Source organism: Triticum aestivum, chromosome 5A (genome assembly GCF_018294505.1).
Source record: "Triticum aestivum cultivar Chinese Spring chromosome 5A, IWGSC CS RefSeq v2.1, whole genome shotgun sequence".
Lineage (NCBI taxonomy): Eukaryota > Viridiplantae > Streptophyta > Magnoliopsida > Poales > Poaceae > Triticum > Triticum aestivum.
The window spans coordinates 503131691-503137425 of NC_057806.1; the positions used below are offsets into that span (position 1 = coordinate 503131691).

General features: G+C 45.8%; 1 protein-coding gene across 1 annotated transcript in view; it reads left to right on the forward strand.

The window, feature by feature from the left end:
* The first annotated feature begins 3739 nt into the window (after nt 1-3739).
* Nucleotides 3740-5735, forward strand: part of LOC123104342 (putative disease resistance protein RGA4) — a 10323-nt gene continuing 8327 nt past the window's right edge. Inside the window, exons 1-3 of the mRNA XM_044526173.1 lie at nt 3740-3886; nt 3973-4117; nt 4261-4359. The gene's annotated coding sequence lies outside the window, so the exon portion shown is untranslated. The remainder of the gene's footprint in view (nt 3887-3972; nt 4118-4260; nt 4360-5735) is intronic.

The window sequence follows — 5735 nt, forward strand, 5'->3', positions numbered from 1 at the left end:
CTTAAAAAAAGGTTACAATTTTTCTTCCCGGCAACCGATTGACAGGTGTTGAGTAACGTCTCTCCCTTCTAACAACAGGAGCTATGTTTCTTCGTCGTATTTTTACACGAGGATAGGCAAACGACAGGGTCGAGGGCGAGGTTCTCGGAGGGCGTCGATGCCGCACAAATCCGCCACCGGAGCTTCTGACGCCTGCATCTGCGCGTCGCCGTCGGTCCCCGACCGAGCCGTCATGTTCGTGCGCTAGGTAGCGTTCTACCTGCTCGGTGAAATGCCGCACAGGCACTTCCAGTCTTCCAACCTCTCCGCCTGTACAGGTGACTAGTGAGGGATAGTTTCGTGTCTGCTTCTTGCTGTAGGGTAAGAGCATCTCCAGCCGTAGAGCCCCACAGGAGGCGTTTTTATCGCCCATTGGGGGGCTGCCGGCGAATTGTTTTGCCTGCGATCGAGAAAATATCCACTCGTTCTGCCCCCCACACACCGTGTCCAGCACCATCGAGGACGCCCGCCACCGTCCGCCACGCACCACCAGCCCTCCGTCCTCGTGCCCTCCGTCCAGCTCCCTCCTCCACGCGAGCCAGCTCTGCCACGGCCATGCGCGCTCTCCGCTCCAACTTCGCGCGAGCGCGAGCTCCGCCACGGCCGCGCGAGCTCGAGCTCCGCGCCGGGCCATGCGTGCTCGCTCAGGCCGCGCGAGCGCGAGCTCCGCACCGGGCACGCGAAGCGCCGGCCTTGTTGCGGTCAGCTTCGGCCTTGACGGAGATGTCGTCTGCGACCCGGAGTAGGGCAGCTCCCAGGCGGACGGGCGCGGCCGAGCTCCGCCCCGGCCACGCGCGGCGACTGCGAGCTCCGGCCACGGCTCCTCCCCGTGCAGCTCGGCGTGCAGAGAAGGCTGGTCCCGAGGCGGCGGCATGCGCCGGAGGCGAAGAGGGAGAGCCAAGCGACGAGCGGCGTGCCGAGGAGGACGAGCCCGACGGGCACCATCCAGAGCTGCTCCCGCGCCGGGTGGAACGCCACCGCCCACCACACCAGCACGCCGACGCCCGCCAGCCCCACCGCCGCCACGCACGCCGCCACGACGCAGCACGCCCACGACCAGGCCCACCAGACCTCCGCCCCCGTCGACTACCGCCCTCCTGGTCCTCGGCCCGCCGTCTCCATGGCCTCCGCCTCCGTCGATGCGCGGCTAGCTGAGAGGAGAGAGAAGAGGGTGGGCAGAAGGAAAAAGAAAAGAGAGGAGAGAGAGGAGGAGAGGAGAGAGAGAGAGGGGGTGGGTGGCTGACGTGGGGGAAAGAGATTGGTTAAGCAAAAGCGCCGGTGCTCCCAGACGCCCCCCCGATAGCCTGGGTGTGGGCTGCGCTCGCCGGCGGTGTTTTCCGTCAAATCCGGCGAAAAGTGAGGTCCTGGGGGGCCGAGTGGAGCGTTTTTTGTCCGCCGGCGCCCAAAAAGTGGCCTGGGGGGCATCCTGGGGGCGCTAGTGGAGATGCTCTAAGTTCATTTCTTCTTGTTTGTTTTGGGCTTTAAGTCGGTTATATAGGTCAGGTGACATTGTGATTTGATTTTTGTTCCTGAGTTAGGTACTCCTTCCGTTCCAAATTACTTGTCGCAGAAATAGATGTATATAGAACTAAAATACATCTAGATACATTCATACATGCGACAAGTAATTCGGAGCAGAGGGAATGATACATTCTGTCAGACAACAAAGATAATATTTTAATTCCTACTCTTTCTATTCGAAAAAGCTTGTCTCTCAAATGGATGTATCTTGCACCAAGTTAGTGCTAGATACTCCCTCCATTTCTTTTTACCCCGGATATAAGATTTGGTCAAAGTCAAACTACACAAAGTTTGATCAAATTTATATAAAAAAATATGAACATCTACAATACTAAAACTATATAGTATGAAAATACGTTTCATGGTGCATGGGCGGAGCCAGGATTTGGGTATAAGGGGGCCAAGGCAACTCGGAAAAAATTGTCTAGTGCTAAAAAAAGTGTGCGCAACTAGAACATTGATACAATTGTATTCATTTAAATTCGGCCAGACAAATTTCAATACAATCAAAAAATAAAATACTTTCTCAGATCATAACTAATTAGTTGATGGGTAATTAAATTTTAGTGGAAATTATCATGCAATTCTGAAGGAAGTCATCTCCTCTTGGACTGGATTGATAACTTGCACTTTAGATTATCAATAGATAGAGCAACTGAAACAACAGGCTTAGAAATCGAATTAATCCTTAAGGTGTTTGGCGACGTTGTTCTATTCATAACCGTTTTGCAGATTGCACAGTCAAAGAAATTAAGAATCAATAGCATAGTAGATCACACAGTCAAGATAATTAAAAATTGGATGGACAATTTCGCTGTACATAAGATAGGGGTTGAGAGACTAATAGACAATACTCCGGTCGAATTGACTAGTTGGCTTGACCATCGGAGAATTGAAGTGTAGTATGAAGGATTTCCCAACGCGAAGCCGATGTCGCCTAGTTTAATCGGACTAAATTTAATCAGGATTAGTGAGGCAAGAAGGAGCAGCGAGCGACGGCGGGCTGGCAGCCTTAATCACGAGGGCTAACTTTAATCATGGCCTAATGGGCTAGTAGTCACTCCCTCCGTTCCTAAATACTTGTCTTTTTAGATATTTTAACAAATGACTACATACGGAGCAAAATGAGTAAATCTACACTCTAAAATATGTCCACTGTAGTAGTCATTTAAAATGTCTAGAAAGACAAATATTTAAAAACGGAGCGAGTAGTAAGTAGTAGATGGAAAGGAGGCCATGGCATTAGGGGGCTTTTCTATGGCCTTCCTTTCTCTAGAATTGTTTTTACTCTCTCCGTCTGGGCCAGGGGGGCCAAGTACGTAGATTGATCCAATCTCATTGCTAATTACTGGTAGCTCCTAGCAAAATTGTCGATCGTTAGGGGGCCAGGCCACTGCTCGCCCCCTGGCTCCGCCACTGTCATGGTGCATCTAATAATATTGATTTCATATTGTGAATGTTTATATTTTTTAATATAAAGTTAGTCAAACTCTACAAATCTTGACTTTGATCAAATTTTATATGCAGACTAAAAAGAAATGGAGGGAGTACATTCATTTGAGGAACTAGGTTGGGACAATCTTTTTTGGACAGAGAGAGTAGAAAACACAGTACTACAAATTGCAATAACCTGATGATGGGTTTCAGTTCATGACATGATTTGCCAGCTGCTAACGTTCGTGTTCCAAATGCACGTTGCCCGCAACAGGAGTTGGGTGGGGGGCTTCTGAACTGTGGAATTTGCACAGATGGTTTGCGAAACCAAGGATGATATCTTGCATACGCACGAGGTTTTACACTGGCAACTCATCTTAGCAACGTCAATGCATATCCACGAGGTTTCACACCGCCAACTAATCTTCAGTATAAGTATTACACCTTCAAGCTGCCATCCTGGTCCTGATTGATATTCCCTCCGTCCGGAAATACTTGTCATTAAAATGAATAAAAATGGATGTATCTTGATGTATTTTAGTTCTAGATACATCCCTTTTTTGTCCATTTTGATGACAAGTATTTTCGGGCGGAGGGAGTACGTACCATTTAAAAAAATGCAAGAATACTCTCGTTGACCAACGCTGCCAATAAGCAGCGTTGCAGTTTGCTAACTGATTTTTGCAAGAATATTTATTATTGGTTATATACATGTATGCTTAGTCCACAATTATTGAAGCCCCCCCTCCCCCACCCACTCAACCACCCACCCACCACCACCAACTGTTGATATGATTCAACCCTGAAGTAGCGAATCTCTTCAGTGTTACAACATTTCTCCTGTTTCTGAATCCATTCAGATTTTATTTGCACCCGTCCTTTTTGGCAACTTGTAAGCTTGATTGTGTCTCTCAGTCAATGAAGCATCCAGATTTATTCCTTTTCTTATCTTATCTTACCTTCTCTTAAATCATGCAGATGTAGTGAAAATTTCATGATTGGCCTGTTTTGTTTCTATTGGATTGCCCATCGAGCAGATTTTATTCGCATCATCTGTTGTTTCTGCTTTTATCCGTTCTGCGGCACTTTCTGAGCAGCGGCCTATCAATCTACCCGTATTCAGGTACTTTCTCCACTTCTCATAACTCTAATCCATCGGTAATTGTTCTCTGCCAAACCGAACCGTTCTAGTTTCAGCCATTGACTGAAGCAACTTCCTATTGACAAGCATGTACTCACCATTTGTTTCCTTTTCTATCTGAACAGTGTGGATCTGAGGTTCTCTCTTGGCGGTTGACTTCTGTCTTCTGTTTGAGATGTTAAGAGTAGTGATGGCTTAGCCACAGATCAAACTTCTTCGCGAAGGTGACTACATCTAGTTCTTATTCCCGACTGTTTTTCCCTTACTGAAATTTTATTGTAGGTGAGAACTACAATTTTGTTTCAAATGTTGTGCCTTTGCTTACATGATGTTAATACAATGAACTATGTTATCACAACATTTAAGTAGTGAAAACTGTATTGGCCAGTACTGACCTTACCAGTGGGTCTGGTAAAAACTGGAAGGGCCTGTGCCTTATCTAATTTTTTATTATCAAATATATTTTTATACCTATGTCAGTTTTGAACTAATCCATATGATAACTGGGCTGTAGAAACCAGCTCCTCCAGTATTCGTTTCTCAAACCAGTAGTATTTCCCTTTCTTAATTTCCGGGTGTCTTCCTTCTTAATGGGTAGCTTGTGAGAAAGAGTTTATTGTTTTCTCGTGACAGAAAAAACAAAATCAGTGTTCCAAAATAGAAAATGTTGAACCTTTCTCAGTACTCCGATTTTTTTTCTTTTGTCCAGAACTCCTCTGATGTCATCACTCCACGAAATTTTGCACACACCTAGAAAACTTTTGCATATTTGTTTTTTTTCTAGTTTTTTTATTTTACTGTTCATCCGCGGGAGCAGATGCTCCTGTGCACCGAAACGCCATTCTCATATAATAATATCTAATATAGGCAATTGAATACATCACCATGCCATTGTCAAACACAGAACCATGGTTCATCTTTTTCTAATGATGTTCCAAGCTGGATATGAAAATATTTACTTTGAAACATCTCTAGTTTCATATTACTTCAAAACCAAGTAGTTTGATGCTTTGGACATCGAATAATCGCGAGTGGACATGCAGCCACGCGCGTCTGGTATCCACACTGCATGTCCTCGCGTGATTCGTGCAGTTTGAATACGCGTGAGCCGTATAAGAATTTTAACCACTCGTATAACCACTCGGTGTTGCCGTGTATTTTGCACCTGACACGCGCAGTAAATGGCATGCAAGGCAGGGGAGGGGCATTGAACCGAGCCCTCACGCATTAAACCAGCGAGCTGCCAACCCTCACGCATCCTTGACTTTCAGCATCTAGTCGTTGTAGCTCCAGAATTTGTATGGCCACGCAAAAATTTCACACTACCACTTTGTCACTTTACTTGTTTATGAAGATTACTAAACCTGAAATTGTACTGTTGTGCGGAATGTTTTTTCCATGTACCATGCGGTATAATTTGTTTATTATAATAAGTGTTTTGGTATTTGTAGTATGAAGATTACCAAACAAAAAATCAGTTATTCCCAACTGAACTTATCATCTTAAAGTTACTAAAAACATTTTAGTACTATTTGTGGAGCTTCTTTTAGAAACAAAATGGAGATGTAGACTCTCTCTCTCTCTCTCTCTCTCTCTCTCT